Source organism: Rousettus aegyptiacus, unplaced genomic scaffold, assembly GCF_014176215.1.
Source record: "Rousettus aegyptiacus isolate mRouAeg1 unplaced genomic scaffold, mRouAeg1.p scaffold_m13_p_13, whole genome shotgun sequence".
In the NCBI taxonomy this organism is placed as follows: Eukaryota; Metazoa; Chordata; class Mammalia; order Chiroptera; family Pteropodidae; genus Rousettus; species Rousettus aegyptiacus.
Window position 1 is genome coordinate 80596320 of NW_023416288.1, and position 20779 is coordinate 80617098.

General features: G+C 36.3%; 1 protein-coding gene and 2 pseudogenes across 4 annotated transcripts in view; all 3 read left to right on the forward strand.

The window, feature by feature from the left end:
* HECW1 (HECT, C2 and WW domain containing E3 ubiquitin protein ligase 1) overlaps nucleotides 1–20779 on the forward strand; it is a 455900-nt gene that overhangs the window by 389196 nt on the left and 45925 nt on the right. The gene's annotated exons all lie outside the window — the stretch shown is intronic.
* Nucleotides 5889–6007, forward strand: LOC118611244 (annotated as a pseudogene).
* Nucleotides 13367–13485, forward strand: LOC118610909 (annotated as a pseudogene).

Here is a 20779-nt window from a genome sequence, read left to right on the forward strand (position 1 = left end):
CAGTGTGTCAGATAGAATGAAAGGTGATGAGAGTGAACAACAAAGCATTAGAAGACTCTGTTAGTCTTCACCCAGAATACAAAATAAATTACTAATGACACTGAAAATGTATTGTCAACTGCAAATTGACGTAAAATACAGTAATCACTTTTTGAAGTAAGTAGATATAAATCTTGAATATTGAAAATTCTACTAAAATTATGAGTTCCCAGTGGAGGCTCCTTAGAGGTATTCATGGGTTTGAAATCCTTTAACATCTGCACACTTTTGGATCAATGGCTTTAGCACTATGAACATCAGATTCTGCATCTTATAAAATAAGCTGTTGGGACAAATGATCTCTAAGTATTCTTTTAACTCAAAAATCCAGTTATCTCTTTGGTTCTCTCCTATTGAGACACCTCTTACCACTTACTGATAAGTGTGAGAAGATAAGTATCTGTCAATTCTTTGGGTGAGATACCTCAAGTATCAGAAGCCTCCAGAAATCTGCATGAGACATGTATTATGCATACACTTTCTTGCTGTGTCATCACCACACCTGATTTGAAAATTACCCCTGTTCTCACTGCAGGAATTAAGGAGGAAATAAGTTCTGAAGATTGCTAATGTGGTTCTTATGTGACATTGCTTATTCATGATGTGTTACAATGGCTGCTGATGAAGGCAGCTTCTGCTTGACATTTGGGCCTGCTGGGCTTATAGGCCAAATCTCTGTATTTTGGTTTTATAGCATCAAATAATCCACCTCTGCTAAGGCTTCTAGCTATTGCCATGCTGTTCTATGCAGTCTCAGCTCTGTAGTCTTCGACCTATGGCAGGCATATCTACATCAAACATTTGAAACAAGTGAAACAAAATTTACTCTTCGTCATTTTTTTTTCTGAACAATATAGGGAGAAAAAGCCTGTGAGGTAGAAAAAAAACCCAGACAGGTGCAGCAGGGAAATTGTTGCTAAGGAGACTTACGACTCAGAATCTGCAATCTTAAATAAAGATGCTCTCATCAAATATCATACCATATAGGACTATGCTAAATGTCACAGGGATATCCATTTTAATAAAGCAATTATAGATTTATCACATACTATGTCGGATTGATGCAAAGATGAAATTAGCAAGATCTCTTCCCTAAAAAAGCTATAGTGGGAAGAACACATGAGTGAACCAACAATTACAATACAAAATCTCAGGAAACATGGTGGAATGAGAGATGTCCTCAGATCTCTCCTCTTGAAACAACAATAAGCTGAACAACTAAAACTCGAAAGAAAGAAAGAAAGAAAGAAAGAAAGAAAGAAAGAAAGAAAGAAAGAAAGAAAGAAAGAAAGAAAGAAAACACCCAAACTGCACACAAGCACGTCTGAGCGTGGAATCTGAACTTAAGAACTACCACAGGTCAGAACTCCAGGTGTCAGGTGGTGGACTGGGTGAAATAAAGGGGGAAGGGTGAAGGTATGGCAACTTCCATGATCAGCCTGCCTGAAGTGCCAGAACTAGCAGCTGGCAACAGGGCCCAGTGACCAGGGCAGAAAGCAGAGAAGTGGGACAAGGCCGCAGAGAAACAACAATTGATTATTATGGGCCCCGGTTGCAAAACCGAGGCTGAGCAGCAGCTCCCAACCCCGAATCCAGAGGGCCCCTCCCCCGTACCCTGTGAGACTGAGACCCTTCTCTGAGGAATCTGAGTAAACACTGCCAAGACTGTTGCTAACCTGACAGAAACTGAAACTGAGAGTAGCAAGTGTGATTGAATATCTACAAAAAAATAAAAAGATATTTAGGCTTTATATAAAGCAGGGTTCCAAGAGACTTAGAAGCCACCTACTGGAACCAAAAGAAAAGCACTTTCTTTGCAGCAGGCTAAAGCAATAACTTTATATAATAAATCTTCTTTTTGGAAAAAAAACAGAATACACTTCCGTTAATGCCCAGGCAGAGAAATGCTCATTAAACATCATGAACAATCAAGGTGACAAGGCATCTCAGAAAGAAAGAAAAAAATCTTCAGAAAATAAGATTACAGACATAGAAATATGCAACTTAAATGACAGAGAATTCAGAATGATGCTTCTAAAAAAAACTCATTAATTTCAGGTATTGATACAACAACTAGATGAACAGAATGAGTTCTTTAGAAAGGAGATTGAAACCCTCAAAAAGAACAGGATAGGTCTTCTGGAGATTAAAAAAAAAAAACAGTGAAAGAGTTAAAAAATGAAATAGCAAGCTTGGGAAATAGAGTCGACCAAACGGAGGAAAGGATCAGTGATATTGAAGACAGAAATCTAGAAATAAATCAGAAGGAAGAAGAGAGAAACTGAAGAATGAAAAATAATGAAAGAGAAATACAAGACCTAGCTGATACCATCAGGAGAGGAAACATAAGCATAATGGGCATTACAAAAGGCAAGGAAAAGGAGCAGGGACTAGAAAGTATTTTCAGACAAATAGTTGACAAAAATTTCCCAAATCTAAGGAATGAACTGGAGCTTGGAATTAAGGAGTCGACAGAACATCCAGTTATCTCAACCCATAAAGGCCTTCACCAAGACACATAGTATTTACGTTATCAAAAATTAACAACAAAGCAGAATTCTCAGGGCAGCCAGAGAAAAGAAGATGACAGCTTATAAAGGAAAACCCATTAGATTATCATCGGACTTCTCAGCGCAAACCATACAAGCCAGAAAAGGATGGAATCAAATATTTAAACTACCAAGTGAAAGGAACTACAAGTCTAGAATAATGTATCCAGCTAAGCTCTTGTTTAGATATGAAGAAGAAATTAAGACCTTTCCAGACATTCAAAAATTGGGGGAATTCTCCACTACGGGGCCCCACTACAGGAAATACTGAAAGGTGTCAGCTTATCTAAAACAAAATAACAAAACAAAACAAAACAAAAATACATAATTAGGAATAGAGTGATTCTCAGGCAAATAAAAGCAGAGGAGTGCAACCCTTACTAAGAACAGGGCATTATAAGCTTAAATAATAAGAACAGAATTCCTATAGCAAGATAGCAATGAACATTCAGCATACACAGCAACAAATTGAACCTGTGGTACAGATATACAATAGACTGCTACTCAGCCATAAAAGAGATGAAATACTGTCATTTGAGACAACCTGGATGGACCTTGGTATAATCATTGTAAGTGAAATAAGCCAGACTTGTCTCTAGCCATGATACCCTGAACAAACCTGATCCCGTCTGATCAGGCTTGGTTAGCACTTGGATGGGAGACCACCTAGGAAGACCAGGTGCTGTCAGCGTCCAAAATAAAAAATAAGGGATTGTAAGCTGACAAGGTCCTTGCAATCTGTGAGGTCAACCAAGGGTTGCCTCACCTTAAAAAAAAAAAAAAAAAAAGAGGGAGAAGAAGAAAAGTAATAAGCCAAACTGAAAAATTTTAAAATCACATGATATCACTTATACGTGGGATATAAACCCACATATGGACAATAGACAGTGGTTGCAAGAGGGTAGGAGGTGGGGGAGGAGGAAAGAGGGATACAGGGTAAAGGGAGTCAAATATAGGGGGGTAGGGAGAGGGCAAAGTGGGTAAAGGGGATCAAATATATGGTAGCTGAAGAAAACTGTACTCTGGATGATAATCACACAATAGAATATATAGATGTCAAATTATGATGTACATCTGAAAATTGTATAATTGTATTAACCAATGTTACCCCAATAAACTTAAAAAAAATAAAAAATATATAAACTCAAGCATCTTGGACTTAAAGGGTATTTTATGAATTTGACCTCAAATTCAAGGGAAGTAAATGCTAAGATAAATGAATGGGACTATATTAACTAAAACGTTTCTACTCAGCTTAAGAAACTGTCAACAAGGTAAAGAGACAACCATCCAAACAGGAAAATATATTTGCAAGCAACACCTCCGATAAGAGCCTACTATCCAAAATATACAAAGAACTCATACAACTCAAAAAAACTAAAGATTAAATCAAAAATGGGCAGAGGACCTGAATAGAAACTTCTCCCTAGAGGACATATGAATGGCCAGAAAATATTTGAAAAGGTTCTCAGCATCGCTAACTATTGAAAAAATGCAAATCGAAACCACAAAGAGATATATCTCATGCCTGTTAGAATAGCTATAATCAACGGACAAGTAATAACAAATGTTGGAGAAGATACCGAGAAAAAGGAACCCTCATACACTGCTGGTGAGACTGCAAATTGGTACAGCCACTATGGAAAAGAGTATGGAAGTTCCTCAAAAAACTAAGAATTGATCCAGCAATTCATCTACTGGGTATCTACCCCAAACTCTTGAAAACCTATATCCAAAAAGATACTTGCACACAAGTGTTCATAGCAGCATTATGCACAGTGGCCAGGACATGGAAGCAACAGAAGTGTCCTATGATAGATGGTTGGCTAAAGAAGCTGTGGTACATATATACAATGGAATATTACTCAGCCATAAGAAGAGATGAAATACTGCCATTTGAGACAACATGGATGGACCTCAAGATAGTCATGCTAAGTGAAATAAGCCAGACAGGAAAAGTTGAAAATCACATGATATCAATTATATGTGTGATATAAACCTAAAAGCAACAAATTAACAGGACAAACAAACAGAGACTCATGGATATGGTCAGAAGGCTAGTAGTTACCAGAAGGTAGGGGCAGCAGGGATGAGGGAGGTAATGGGGTAAAAGGGGTCAAGTATGTGGTAACAGAAAGAATTCTAACTTTGGAAGGAGAACACACAGTATAAATATATATATTCCTTACTATTAAAGTGTATAGTTGAAACTTATTGGATTTTGCTAACCAATGTCACCAAAGAAAAATAGTAAATTAAAAAAATAAAATAAATGTAAATTTTAGGGGATTTAACCTAAAAGCAACAGATGAACAGGATGAAAAAAGAGAGACTCAGACATGGACTTTAGACTAGTGGTTACCAGAAGGTAGGGAGTGGGAGAGGATGGGAGAGGTAGACGGGGTAATGAAGGTTACCCCATAGGGAGAGGCTGAAGTGGGAAAAGGGGATCAAATATATGGTAGCTGAAGAAAACTGGACTTTGGGTTTTAAACACACAATACAATATATAGATGTCAAATTATAATGTACACCTGAAAATTATAAAATTGTACTAAGCAATGTTATCCCAATTGATTTAATTTTAAAAATACATAAATACAAATAAAAAAGTAAATCTTTCTATATTGTGAATGAAAATCTGAAGCTGTTGATAAATCAAGGGGAGAAATAGAAGTTCAAGACTAAGACAGAGGCAGTGTCTAAAAAGGAAGGGATTGACTTTGGGGACATTTCAAAGAGAGAAGAGACTGAACTAATTAGTGCACTGATTGAATGTTGATGTGAGAGAGAAAGAAAAACATAAAATACGTGTAAGTTTTCTTGTCATACAGTTAGGTGGATTGATGCTATTAATTATGATGGTAAGTATGTCCAGAAGACAATATTTAGAGAGGAAAAATTAGGAATTCACCTTTTGACAGGGAGATCTTGCAATTTCTGTTTTAAACACAGCTTGATATAATAATATGTAACTGGAACTATGGCTCTGGTTAGCAGGAGAGTAACTGGTTAAATATCAAAATTTGAGAGATACCAACACAAAGTGGCTCAGCATGGGGGTATATGAGAGAGAGCCCTCAGAACTTGGGCTGACAGTAAGCAGAACAGAAGCAAACGCTGAAGTGCAAAGGGGTGGGAAGAGTCAAAGGTCTCAGAGGGAAGCTGAGAAGGAGTCACTAGAGAGCTCATAGTCTGGAATGAGTGAGATAAAAGAATGTACAGGACCTGGAGGAAGTGAGCTGTACTCAGGAGATCTACTTGGGGAGGGGAAAAGACAGTCAAAGAAGGAAGAGGCAAGTCTACGGCCATGCCACCCTTAACATGCCCGATTTCATCTGATCTCGGAAGCTAAGCAGGTTCAGGCCTGGTTAGTACTTGGATAGGAGACCATCTAGGAATACAAGGTTCTGTAGGAAAAAAATGAAATTAAAAAATAAAAATAAAAAGGCAGAGGCCAGGAGAGGTGTGTAGGCAATAGAATGGAGTCTACAAGGGTTCATAACATAGGATTAGGAGGACAGAGTTAAGACATCAAAAGAGTAAGAGTGTTCAAATGACCAAGGGAGCTGCATATAGATGGTGGCAGAGGAGAACAGGGGTAAGTGCCATGGTAGTATAAATGGGACCCAGCATTCTGAGGAAAGCCTGGGAGTCAAGAATGTTTCAGTGCAGACACAGAATAAGGTAACAGGCAAAAGCCTACTGTAAAGCACATAGAACTTGTTGAACTTATGACCTGTTTGTTTGCTTTTCAAGAGTGACCAGTCACTTTCCACTGAGGAAAACACCTTGCCAGCTGCCCAGCCCCTACTCTCACCCTGACTTTGTTGCTTCTGCTTATCTCTGGCATGAAAAGTCTGAAGAGGCTATGTAAATATGCCAATTATACTTCATTTCACTGAGGAAGCAAATCGTGTGATACAGGGTCGTAAGAATTAGCAAAGTTCTCTGGGTGAATCCTTTTTAAAGGTCAAAGGCCCATAAGAGCCTACCCTTTTTTTCCAAGAGAAAGAATGTAAGGACTTTCATATGTTGATGTTCCCACTTATTTGAGAATATTTACTATATAGCCCAGAAACAAAATTACAGGTAGCTTTCTGTCTAACTAGCAGTTTAACCAGAGGATACTAGAGTGTCCTTTCAGAGCTGCACATGGGATGGCAACTTGTTATGAAGAGAACAGGGACCACCTTCTGATTCTAGGCTCCAACTCTGATCTTTCAGTCCCCTGAGCCCTGGGCTGGTATAAAGCTAGGATATAGAACTAACACGGGTACCAGACTGTATTATGAATGGCACATGGAATTATAGTCTTCTCTCCTCAGTGCCTCAGTGGTCCTGTGAGAGATGTTGGGTTTCCTTTGGACAATTGCAACCATGAGTGATGAACTTGAGCTGCCTTCTTTAGCTTTGAACAAGAAGTCCTATTGGGCTGTTGTGTCTCAACCAGATGATAAGGCTGCAGTTACTCCTTCCAAGTATTTTCCTACTTGAGCCTTGTGAGAAATGATTTTACAAAGAAAACTGAGCATTGCTGAGTGCTTGGTCAGCTCTTTGGCCAGCATTTTAGTGAAGGACACTGAGAAGGATTTACTCCTGGATGAAGTCACTCTGAGTCTTGCACAAAGTGTGAGCAGCTAGTGGGTGCTGTGTCCCCAGCCTTAAGCCTTGTCACTATTATTCCCACAGCATCAATGACACTGAGGAAACTTAAATCCAGAGTTCTCAAATATGATCACCAAATCAAATGCCATTCACCTACCAGCAGAATGGGTGAAGCTATGGCTGATCTCAGATCTAGGTTCAGGGCCTGCCTTCGTTCCTCACTCCCCAAGACCCTTTGTTCAGTGATCCATACAGAGAGTGAAGAAGATGACATTTACAATGATCAATACATCACTCATAAGAAAACAGAGACCAAAGTATTGCAGGGCTCATCATGCTCACAGCCTTGACTTTGTAAGCTGGAAATTGTCCCTGACACAGGAGACCAGGACATAGTTCCTTCTGGGAAAAGGCCTCTCCTGCTCCTCACTCTGCAGAACAGTGCCAAAGACCAGAAACAAGCAGTGAATAAACTGGTCAGCTTTATGGAATTAAACATCACTCAGGATTGAAAAATTACTCAGGTGTGGCAGGAGGAGGCATTTTTGCACTAGTCTTTTTTTGTTTTTCTGGTTCTTAATTTTTCACTAAACTTTTTCTGTATCCCATACTCTGGTTTGTCTGATTCTTTACTAGAAAGTAATCTCAATGGGAACAGAGACAGTCTATCTTATTTTACTCTAGCACAATGCCTAACAGTGTGGGGTATTCAAATAACACTTCCCTGAAGATTAGATGTATACCTGAATGTTGTTCCATAAGCTCCATCAGTCACTTTCTTTTACCAGGACTATTAAAATAAATAGAATGCTCATACCTTCTTTGTGCAATTAATTGCTCAAAGCTCACACTTTTTTAATTGTCTATGGTTTTAAAGCCCTTGCAATGTAAGGGATAAATGCACTTGCCCCCTGGAAACGTTGCACTCTGCTCTGCAGGATACCCAAATGTTGTTTCTTTTCTAAGGGAAGGGCTCTTCCTCCCCTCACACTGTGCTACTCCAGCAGCTGATTGTTCGTCAGACACTACCCAAAGAAATAGGTGGAGGGGCTTATGACACAGCATGTCCTTCTGAAAGCTCCTATTTGACTATACTATTTAAAATTCTCTGGTTTCCTGCTTGCTTGTGCGAGCTTTATATACACTAGAATAGAACCAGCCAAATCAAATCTACATACAGAGGCATGGTGATTCTACCTACTTCCCTTTATTTCTAGTCAAATGTTGAATGAGAGCAATACGAATAAATATAGTGAAGATTCTATATACACATTAAGTAAACTGGAAAAAAAATATTTTTTTTGCCTTCAACCCAAAAAGATTTTCTATAATTGCAGTTTCATTATTTACTTGTACCACTGACTTTACAAATTGATAAGGACCCTGTCAAAATCAGAACTGATGCAGCCTTGCCAGACCTGACTCAGGCAGGGAGAGGTTGGAAAATAGCACCTTGGCATTCTTCTTCCACTCTCTAGTCCCATTGGCCAAACCAACCAGAAAACACAGGTCAAGGAATTTGCAGATATTGCAGAACATAGCAACATGTCCCTCAGGTCACAGAGCAGAACAGAGAATGGCAGGTAACCCATGAGGGGTGGGAGGCCAAGATTTAAAATGCAGAAGAGTCTGTACAATTCAGGGCTTTCAATCCATCCACTAGAAACATTACCATTTTCTAAACTCTATGTGTCTATTGTATGTGTCTTTGTCCATAGAAATCCGGAAGTAGCAAATTCCCTATCTTCTTTCTGTGATTATGATTATGTCATTTACATATTAATAAGGTGCTCATATGCTAAATTTTTTATTCATTTAATCTCTAATGTATACTTATTTTATGTCCCTAGAGATGCAGAAGTTAATATAAAACTAAATAAGAAAGCATCCATTGAAAACTTACTAAAACATGCCAGGCACCATTTTAGACCCTTTTGTCTAACAATGCTATAACATAGATACTGATTTATTTTAGTTTTAAAGACAAAGAAGATAAGGTACAGACATATCCGAAGTCACAGCGATAGTTATGGACCAAGCTGGCTCCTGCTTTAGGCTTTAGCCTCCACATTAAGGCAATGTCAGATATTTCACTGGACAATTTACAATACAAGGTGATAAATGTTATGCATACCTCTATTATAGCACTAATCATATTGTGTGGTAATTAGCATTAGATACAAGGAGCTTTATGAATGAGTGAAGAGAATAATCCAGTTTTGGTCAAGATGTTAGAGTAACTAAACACAGTGCTAGCCTCATCCTACAACTAAAATTGCAATTAAACCTCGGAACAATCATCATTGAGACTCACCTGAAGTCTAGCAGAACAGAAGTTCTGTAACAAAGGATAAACTAAAGAAGCCACATGAAAACTTGTAGTAGAGGCACAGACACCAATTGGACTGGTCCCACATCCACATGTTATATTTAAAAGTAAGGAGGGATATCTCAGCTGTGGAGGTTCCCCACTAGGAGTGAGGGGGCTCAGCCCAATACCAGGTTCCCCAGCCCAGGGTTGTAGTGCCAGGGAGAAAAGTTTCCATAACGCTGGCTGTGAAAATCAGCAGAGATTGTAGCTGAGAGAGACAGAGAGCCACTGGAGCTGCAGGTGTTCCTCTTAGAGGGCTCACATATGGACTCGTTCCCTCGGGGCTCTAGAACTGGGGCAGCAGCTTGAAAGGTGCCAGAAACATAAAGAAAGGAACAAAATTATCTGGCTCAGGGCCAGGGCTGGAGAGGCAGCCTTCTCCTAGACAGAAGTGATGCCAGAAGCCATTGCCCCTATGCAACCTGCACACACAGGTGGGCATCATATCTGTATCTCCATTAACCTTGATAACACTGGTCACCCTACCCTGGTGATTCCCTGAGACCTCATAGCTCTCAACTTGGGAGCCCACCTAAGCCACTTCCAGTCACTGTCCCAAACAACTTGTCTTGGCTCATGTTGTGGACTTACCTAAAATCTCTCAAAGGTTCACAAACCTCAAACAAATAGTATCTGGCCTCAATATGCCCTATACATCTTGCTCAGCAGTCCAAGACCCAGCACTAACAGCAGCCAGCCTCAGTTCACAGCTTAACTTCTCCCAGGTACCCCCAAATACAGTACCAGTGACAAAAATCTGCAGATCAATTTGTAGCTCATACCAGGTAACCCCAGGCAGGGCACAGGAAGTGGCTGACCTTGGCTTATACAGGAGTCCTTCTCAAGAAGCCCCAGAAACTACACACTGGTGTCCAGCTTCAGACCATACCAGAGCACCACCAACCACTTCTATAAACAGGCACTAGAGCCCTGCTAAAACAACTCCTACTTCATAGGGTCTGCCCCTGCACAACAACTTCACTATAGTCACAGCCAGTCCTAATAACAAATCAGCCTGAAGGTCATTCTGTCTCATTATTGTGCCAACATCAATCATATCTCAACTACAACAGGAGGATGCACATGATTCACATAAGGGACACACCTGGAGCACCTAGCTGAGGTGACCATGGAGACTGTGCCAATGAGCCCCAGAGACACCTACTTCCAAGACAAAGAGATATAGCAACACTACCTAATGCTTAGAAACAAACTCAAAGAGGCAGCCAAAATGGGGAGACAAAGAGACATGTTCCAAATGACAGAACAGAACAAAACTCCAGAAAAAAAATGGAGACAAGAAATGACCAGATTCAGAGTTCAAAAAACTGATTGTAAAGATGCTCAATGATATCAGAGAAAACTTCAGCAAAGACATAGGAAACATAAAAATAGAGATTTAAACGACAACAACAACAACAACAACAACAACAACAACAACAACAAAAACATGAAAAAGAACCAGTAAGAAATGAAGACTATAATATTGAAGTGAAGAGTACATTATAGGAAATCCACAGTAGATTAGGTAACGCAGAGGATCAAATCGGTGATTTAGAAGATAAGGTAGCAGAAATAAAAAACAACCACAATAGCAACAAGAAAAAATATCCCAAAAAGTAAGAATAGTTTCAGGGGCCTCTGGGACAACATCAAGTGTACCAACATTTACATCATAGAGATACTGGAAGGAGAAGAGAGAGAGCGAGAAATTGAAAACCTATTTCAAGAAATAATAACTGAAAACTTTTCTAATTTGGTGAAAGAATAAATATACAAGCCCAGGAAGTTCAGACAGTCTCAAACAAGATGAATCCAAAGAAACCCACACCAAGAAATATCATAATTAAAATGCCAAATGTTAAAGACAAAGAGAATCTTAAAAGCAGCAAGAGAAAAGCAAGGGAGCTTACATAAAACAGCTGATTTTTCATCAGAAACTTTCAGGAAAGAAGGAATTGGCCAGAAATATTTAAAGTAATGAAAACCAAAGACCTACAACCTAGGTTATTCTAACCAGCAAAGCTATTGTTTAGAATGAAAGGACAGATAAGAGTTTCCCAGAAAAGAGGAAAATAAAAGAGTTTATTGCCACCAAACCAGTATTACAAGAAATGTTAGAAGAACTTCTTTAAGAAGAAAAAGAGGAAAAAAAGATGAAAATTATGAATGATAAAATGGCAATAACTACATATCTATTAATAATTATTTTAAATGTAAATGGATTAAATGTTCCAATCGAAAGACATAAGGTGGCTAAATTAATAAGAAAACAAGGCTCTTACATATGTTGCCTACAGGAAATCCATTTCAGATCCAAAGACACACCCAGACTGAAAGTAAAGGAATAGAAAGATAGTTCATGAAAATGGAAACAAACCAAAAAAAAAAAAAAAAAAAAGGCTAGGGTAGCAATACTTATACTAGACAATATGGACTTTAAAACAAAGTCTATAACATGATACAAGGATCCAGTATTTCCTCTTTTGTGTATTTCCACAAAGAAATCTAAAACACTAATTTGAAAAATATATGCATCCATATGTTCATTGCAGCATTATTTACAATAGCCAAGTGGAAACAACCTAAGTGTCCATCGATAGATGAATGAATAAAGAAGAAATGATACATATATACAATGGAATATTAGTCATCCATAGAAAAGAATGAAATTTTGCCAACTGTAAAAACATGGATAGACATTTTAAAGGGTATTTGACTAAGTGAAGTAAGTCAGACAAAGAAAAACAAATGACTTATGATTTTACCTATATGTGGGATCTAAAAAACAAAACAAAACAAAACAAAATAAACAAACAAAACAGAAACAAACTCATAGACTCAGAGAACATCTTTATGGCTGCCAGATGAAAAGGGGATTAAGGGATGGGTGAAAAAGCAGAAGAGATTAAGAAGTACAAATTGGTAGTTACAAAATAGTCGTGGGGTTATAAAGTATAGCATAGGGAACATAGTACATACTGTTGTAATAATTATGCATTGGATCAGATGGGTACTAGATTTATTAGGGTGATCATTTCGTAAGTGTCCAGTCACTTTGTTACACATCCGAGATTAATATAATATTATAATTGAAAATATGTTTAAAAAATGAGTGCAAATAATTTGGTGACAGTAATGGAGAGAAGAGATGAGGAGATGGAGAGATGAATAAACAGATGTCAGTTTGATGTGACTCCTAAATGAAGAAAGAAAAGAATAAAGCCATCCTTATTTCAGATAGGGAAGGGCATTTGATGACATTTCAAGGAGGCTGGATTTTATCATAAAGACGGCAATGTAATATTTTTGCAGTCGAGGAATGTCTTGATCAGATCTATATTTTAGAAAGTCAAATCTGTTTATAAGTAGAGGAATTGAAGTGTGCAATTGGTGTCATAGAAGAGGCTGGTGAAATAGTCCTTTGGAAAAAAAATAATCAAATAAAGGCAGAAATAGTGGGAATAGAAAGTTATTTCAGAAAAGACTGAACAAATGAGCGAAACTTGGTGATGGATTGTAGATGGTGAGAGGTTAAGTATATGAAATTTCTCACTCTCTGTAAAATAACATATAAGAAAATACCAGATACAAAATTCTTATATATTTTGAATGGAGGCATAAACAACAAAATTATATATGTGAAAAGCTTGAAACTTATTTATATGTCTCATACGAAGTATGAATAGTATAAAGTTCATATATTTTCAAATTATTATACTTAAATAAAAAAGACACACATTTCAGGTCAAACATCTCTAAGAGCCATTTCTGAATACTTAATTTAAAGTAGCCCATCCACTATGGCCATTCCAGCTTGAAAAAGCCCAGTCCCATCTGATCTTGGAAGTTAAGCAGGGTTGGGCCTGGTTAGTACTTGGATAGGAGACCACCTAGGAAGACCAGGTGCTGTAGGTGTAAAAAATTTTTTAAAAATAATAAAAATAAAGGATTTCTATCTGTGAGATCGACCAAGGTTGCCTCACCTAAAATAAACAAACAGACAAACAAACAAATAAACTATAGCCCATCCAAAGGCTCCCAAGCTCATTTTATGAGGCCGCCATTACCCAGACAAAGACATAACAAAAATGGAAAATTATAAACCGATATCTCTGATGAACATAGATGCAAAAACTATCAATGAAATGTTAGCAAACTGGTTTCACCAATATATTAAAAAGATCATAACCCTGATCAAGGGGAATTTATTCCTGAGACTTAAGGTTGTTCAATATCCACAAATAAATTAATATGATACACCATATAAACAAATGTAAATAAAAATTATATGATCATATCAATAAATACAGAAAAAACATTTGACAAAATCTGGCATTCATCTATGATAAAAAAAAATCTCTCAGCAAAATGAGACTAGAGGAAACATACCTCAATATGATAAAGGCCATGTATGACAAACCTACCACTAGTATCATATTCAACAGTGAAAAGCTAAAAGCATTTTTCTTAAGATCAGGGACAAGACAAGGATGTCTACTTTTACCACTTTCATTGAACATATTATTGGAAGTCCTAGTCACAGCAATCAGACAAGAAAAAGAAACAAAAAGCATCTATTTTGAAAAGAAGTCAAACTGTCATTATTTACAGATGACAATACTATATATGGAGAACCCTAAAGATTACATAAAAACACTGTTAGAGCTGATAAATGAATTCAGTAAAGTAGCAGGATGCAGAATTAATATTCAGAAATCAGTTTCATTTCTACACACCAATAACAAATTTTCAGAAAGAGTAATTAAGAAAACAATTCTATTTACTATTGCATCAAAAATAAAATAAAATAAAATACCTAGGAATAAATTTAACCAAAGAGGTAAAAGACTTGTACTTGGAAAATTATAAGACATGAAGAAGATACAAATAAATGGAAGCATGTACTGTGCTCATGGATAAGAAAAATTGATATTGTTAAATTGTTTATATTCCCTAAAGCAATCTACAGATTCAATGCAATCTTTATCAAATACCAGTGATATTCTTTATTATCTAGAACAAATAATCTTAAAATTTATATGGAGCCACAATGATCCCATATACCTACAGCGATTTTGAGAAAGAAGAGCAAATTTGAAGACATCACAATACCTGACATCAAACTATACTAAAAGGATATAGTAATCAAAACAATACGGTACTGGCATAAAAACAGATGCATAGATCAATGAAACAGAATAGAGAGCTCAGAAATAAACACCTATGTGGTCATTTGATTTATAACAAGGGAGGAAAGCATATACAATGGGATAAAGAAAGTTCATTCAATAAATGGTGCTGGGGAAATGACAGAAAAATGCAGAAAATGAAACTAAACCACCTTCTTACACCATACAAGAATAAACTCAAATGAATTAAAGACTTAAATGTAAGACCCAACACCATAAAACTCCTAGAAATGAACAGGCAGTAAACTCTCTGACATTTCTCTTATAATAGTTTTTCTAATATGTCACCTTGGGCTAGGAAAACAAACAAATAAAAATAAACAAATGGGACTATTTCAAACTAAAAAGTTTTGCACAACAAAGGAAATCATCAACAAAAAGAAAAGAAAACCTACTGAATGGGAGAAGATATTTACCAATGATATGTCTGATAAGGGGTTAAAATCCAAAATTTATAAAGAACTCAAGCAACTTAACACCACAAACAGAATAATAAAAATTCAATTAAAAAATGGGCAGAGGACCTGAACAGACATTTCTCCAAAGAGAACAAACAGAATACCAATAGACATAGACATGTGAAAAGATGTTCAACATTGCTAATCATCAGAGAAGTGCAAATTAAAACCACAATGAGTTATCACCTCACATCTGTCAGAATGGCTATCATCAATAAATTAATAAACAACAAGTGACGGCATGGACGTGGAGAAAAGGGAACCCCCATACACTGTTGGTTGGATTGCAAATTGGTACAGCCTCTATGGAAAACAATATGGCGGTTTCTCAAAAAATTAAAAATAACACTACCATATGACCCAGCAATTCCAGCTCTGGGCTTATTTGAAGAAAACCAAAACACTAATTCAAAAAGATATACGCACTCCTATGTTAACTGCAACATTATTTACAATAGCCAAGATATGAAAGCAACCTAAGTGCCCATCAATAAATAATTGAATAAAGAAATAGTGGTACATATGAACAATGAAATATTACTCAGCCATAAAAATAAATGAAATCTTGTTATTTATGAGAACATAGATAGACCTGGAAGGTATGTTAAGTGGAATAAGTCAGACAGAAAAATACAAAAACCATATGATCTCTCTTATATGTGGAATCTAAAGAAAAAACAAACTAACGAACAAAACAGAAACAGGCTCGTAGATGCAGAGATGGTTGCCAGATGAGAGGGGGTTTGGTGGTGGAGTGTAAAAGGTTAAGAGACTAGAAAATAGTCTTGGGATTTTAAAGTAAAGCATGAGGAATATTGTCAATAATATGGTCATAACTATATATAGTGCCAGGTGGGTTATTAGACAAGTCAGGGGTTCATATCATAAATTATACAAATTTCTAACCACAATGCTGTCCACTTGAAACTAATATAAAATACTATTGAATGTCAACTGTAATTGAAAAAAATCAAAGAGTGGGGGAGAAAGACAAAGGGGAACAGTTAAAGTTCTACAGCAAACAAACAAAGTTCCAATAAAGAAAAAAAAAGCCATGTTCAAATCAATAGGAAGTTTTAGGACATATTTATTGGCCCTTGCCTCACAATCTTGCTTGTGGTTTGGAATGGTCTGGAGAGGGCAGTGTCGCAATTTTTGATCCCTCAAACCAGAGACGGCAGAGCTTATTTGCAAATTCTAATCTGTTTCGGAGGCTGCAGAAGGACTAGTATCTGTTTTACCTTCTTGGTTATCAGGAAGAAAAGATGTGCCACTGCTCAGGAAAGCTGCAGGGGGGTCTATAGACACATAAATGCCTGGAAAACTCATTGTGGGTGGAGATGTACAGTGGAACATCTAAAACAAGTGAGGAAGCAGAAGTGACACTCTGGGAAATTACAACTTTCAAAAGCATCCATCTATACTCATTAGAATGGCAATTAAAAAAATAAAATAACGATGATTGGCAAGTGTGTAGAGAAAATGGAACCATTGTACATTGCTTGGTGAAATCTAAAAAGGTAAAATTGCTGTGGAAAACATTATCATAGTGCCTAAAAGAAATAAACAGAATTACCATATGATCCAGCAATTACAATTCTAGGTATATATCCCAAAGAATTGAAAGCAGGGACATGAACAGGTATTTGTATACCAGTGTTCACAGCAGCATGTTCATAATAGCCAAAATGTAGAAACAATGCAAATATCCATTAATAGATGAATGAATAAACAAGATATAATCTATACATGAAATGAAGTATTATTCAGCCTAGAAATCTAACAAAATTATGATACATGCTACGACACGGATAGTTTTAAAATATTATGCCATGTAAAACAAACCAGATAAAAATGACAAATATTGTATGATTTCACTTATATGAGGTACCAAAGATAGTTAATTTCATAAAAACAGAAAGTAGACTAGCTGGTACCAGGGGTTAGACAAAGGGCGTAATGAGAATTGTTGTTTAACGGGTATAGAATTTCAGTAAAGATAATGAAAAAATTCTGGAGGTAAATAGTGGTGATAGTTGCTCAAATGAAAATTACTTAAATCCCCTAAAATTTACATTTATTTTATTTTTTTAATTTACTATTTTTCTTTGGTGACATTGGTTAGCAAAATCCAATGTTTCAACTATACACTTTAATAATAAGGCATATATATATATTTACACTGTGTGTTCTCCTTCCAAAGTTAGAGTTCTTTCTGTTACCACATACTTGACCCCTTTTACCCCATTACCTCCCTCATCCCTGCTGCCCCTACCCTCTGGTAACTACTAGCCTTCTGACCGTGTCCATGAGTCTCTGTTTGTTTGTCCTGTTCATTTGTTGCTTTTAGGTTTATATCCCACATTTAAATGATATCATGTAATTTTCAACTTTTTCCATCTGGCTTTCTTCACTTAGCATGATTATCTAGAGGTCCATCCATGTTGTCACAAATAGTAGTATTGCATCTCTTCTTATAGCTGAGTAGTATTCCATTGTATATATGTACCATAGCTTCTTTAGCCAATCATCTATCGTAGAACACTTTGGTCGTTTCCATGTCCTGGCCACTGGGAATAACGCTGCTATGAATCGGTATGCAAATATTTTTTCAGATATGAGTTTTCAAGTCTTTGGGGCAAATACCAGTAGAGGGTGCTAGATCATGTGGTATATCACTTCTTAGTTTTTTGAGGGACCTCCATATTGTTTTCCATAGTGTCTATACCAATTTGCAGTCCCACCAGCAGTGTATGAGGGTTCTTTTTTCTCTGCATCCTCTCCAACACTTGTTATTACTTGTGCTGTTGATAACAGCTATTCTAACAGGTGTGCAATGGTATCTCATTGTGGTTTTGATTTTCATTTCCCTAATAGCTACTGATGATGAGTATCTTTTCATATGTTTGTTGGGCATTTGTATGTATTCTTGGGAGAAGTATCTGTTCAGGTCCTCTGCATATTTTTGATTGAATCATTTTTTATTGTTGTTGTTATCAAGTTGTTTGAGTTCTTTGTATATTTTGGATATTAGTCCTATTTTGGAAGCATTGCTGGCAAATATATTTTTCCATTCAGATGGTTGTCTCCTATCTTATTAACAGTTTATTTTGCTGTGCAGAAGCTTTTCAGTTTTTTGTAGTCTCATTCATTTATTATTGCTTTTACTTCCCTTGCTTTTGAGTACAGATTCATAAATACGCTCTAAGTGCAAATTCCATGAGTTTAGTCCCTAAGTTTTCTTCTATGTGATTTATTGTTTCAGGTCTTATGTTTAAGTCCTTAATCCATTTTGTATTGATTTTGGTATGTGGTGATAGACAAGAGTCTGGTTTCATTCTTTTGCAGGTGACTTTCTAGTTTTCCCAGCACCATTTATCGAAGAGGCTTTCCTTTCTCTACTGTATGGTTATGGCTTTTCTGTTAAAAATTATATGCCCATATAAATATGGGTTTACTTCTGAAATCTCGATTCTGTTCCACTGATCCATGTGTCTGTTTTGCTGCCAATACCATGCCGTTTTGATTATTGTTGCTTTGTAGAATAATTTGAAGTTGGGCAGAGTGAGGCTTCCAGTCTTGTTATTTTTCCTGAGGATGGCTTTGGCGATTTGGGGTCTTTTGTTCTTCCATACAAATTTGATGATGGTTTGTTTTATTTCTTTAAAAAATGCCAATGGGACTTTGATGGGGATTGCATTAAATCTGTATAATGCTTTAAGGGAAAAGGTCATTTAACTGTGTTGATTCTTCCCATCAAAGAATATGAAATATCTTTCCATTTCTTTGTTCTTCTTAGATTTCTTTTAATAGGATCTTATAGTTTTCATTATATAGGTCCTTCACATGTTTTGTTAGATTTATTCCTAGTTATTTTATTCTTTTTGTTGCAATTGCAAAAGAAATTATTTTTTCCACTTCTTTTTCTGATACTTCATTATTAGGGTATAGGAATGCTATAGATTTCTGAACATTGATATTGTATCCAGAAACTTTCTGTATTTGCTTATTGTTTCTAGTAATATTCTTGTGGAGTCTTTAGGGTTTTCTATATAGAGAATCCTGTCATCCACAAATAGTGACAGTTTAACTTATTCATTTCCTATTAGGCTGCCTTTTACATCTTTCTCTTGGCCGATTGTACTTTCTAGAACATCCATGTTATATTGAAAAACAGTGGCCATAGTGGACAGTCTTGTCTTGTTCCTGAAGGAAGATTTTTAGTTTTATACCATTAAGGGTAATGTTGACTGAGGGTTTGTTATATATGGCTTTTATTATGTTAAGTTACTTTCCTTCTATACTGATTTTGTTAAGTGTTTTGATCACAAATGGATGCTGTACCTTGTCAAAGGCTTTTTCTATATTTATTAATATGATCATATGATTCTTATTTTGTAATTTGTTTATATGGCGTATCACATTATCTATTGCATATGTTGAGCCATCCCTGTGCCCCTGGGATGAAGCACACTTGATCGTGGTATATAATCTTTTGAATATGTTGCTGTATTTGTTTTGCTAGTATCTTAGGACTTTCACATCTGTGTTCGTGAGAGATATTGGTCTATAGTTGTGTGTGTTTGTGTGTGTGTGTGTGTGTGTGTTCGTGTGTGTGTGTGTGTGTGTGTGTGTGTGTAATCTTTACCAGGTTTTGGTATCAGGGTAACATTGGCCTCATAAAATGATTTAGTAAGTATTGCCTCCTCTTCAATTTTCGGAAGACTTTGAGGAGAATAAGTATTAAATCTTATTTGAATGTTTTGTAGAATTCACTGGTGAAGTCATCTGGTTCTGGACTTTTACTTTTTGATACGTTTTTGATGATGTCCATAATGCTGATTGATCTATTTAGATATGCCAGTTCTTGATTCAGTCTAAGAAGGTTGTATCTTTCTAAGTATTTGTCCATTTCTTCTAGGTTATTAAGTTTGGTGTTATATAATTTGTCATAATATTCTTATGTGATCCTTTTTATTTCTGTGGTGTCTGTCATAATTTCTCCTCTTTCTTCCCTGATTTTCTTTCTATGTGTCCTTTCTCTTTTTTCATTAGTGAGTCTAGCCAGGGATTTGACAATTTTATTAACCTTCTCAAAGAACCAGCTCTTTATTGCATTTTTTTTCTATTGTTATTTGTTTATTTATTTATGTTCTAATTTTGACAATTTCTTTCCTTCTGTTGACTTTAGACTTCAGTTGTTCTTCTTTTCCTAGTTTTTTTTAAGTGAAGCATTAGGTTGTTTATTTGAGCTCGTTCTTTTTTTGGAGATAGACTTCTAATGATATGAACTTTCCTCTTGGTATGACTTTTGATGTGTCGCAAATGTTTTGTTATGTTGTACTATCATTATCATTCCTTTCTATTTATCTCTTGATCTCTCTTACTTCTTCTCTGACCCAGTCATTCTTCAGTAGCATGTTGTTTAATCTCCATGTATTTGTGTTTTTTTCTCCTTTCTTTTTACAGTTTATATCCATTTCAAAGCATTATGATCAGAGAATATGGTTGGTATGATTTCAACCTTCTTATATTTGTTGAGGCAATCTCTGTGTCCCTGTA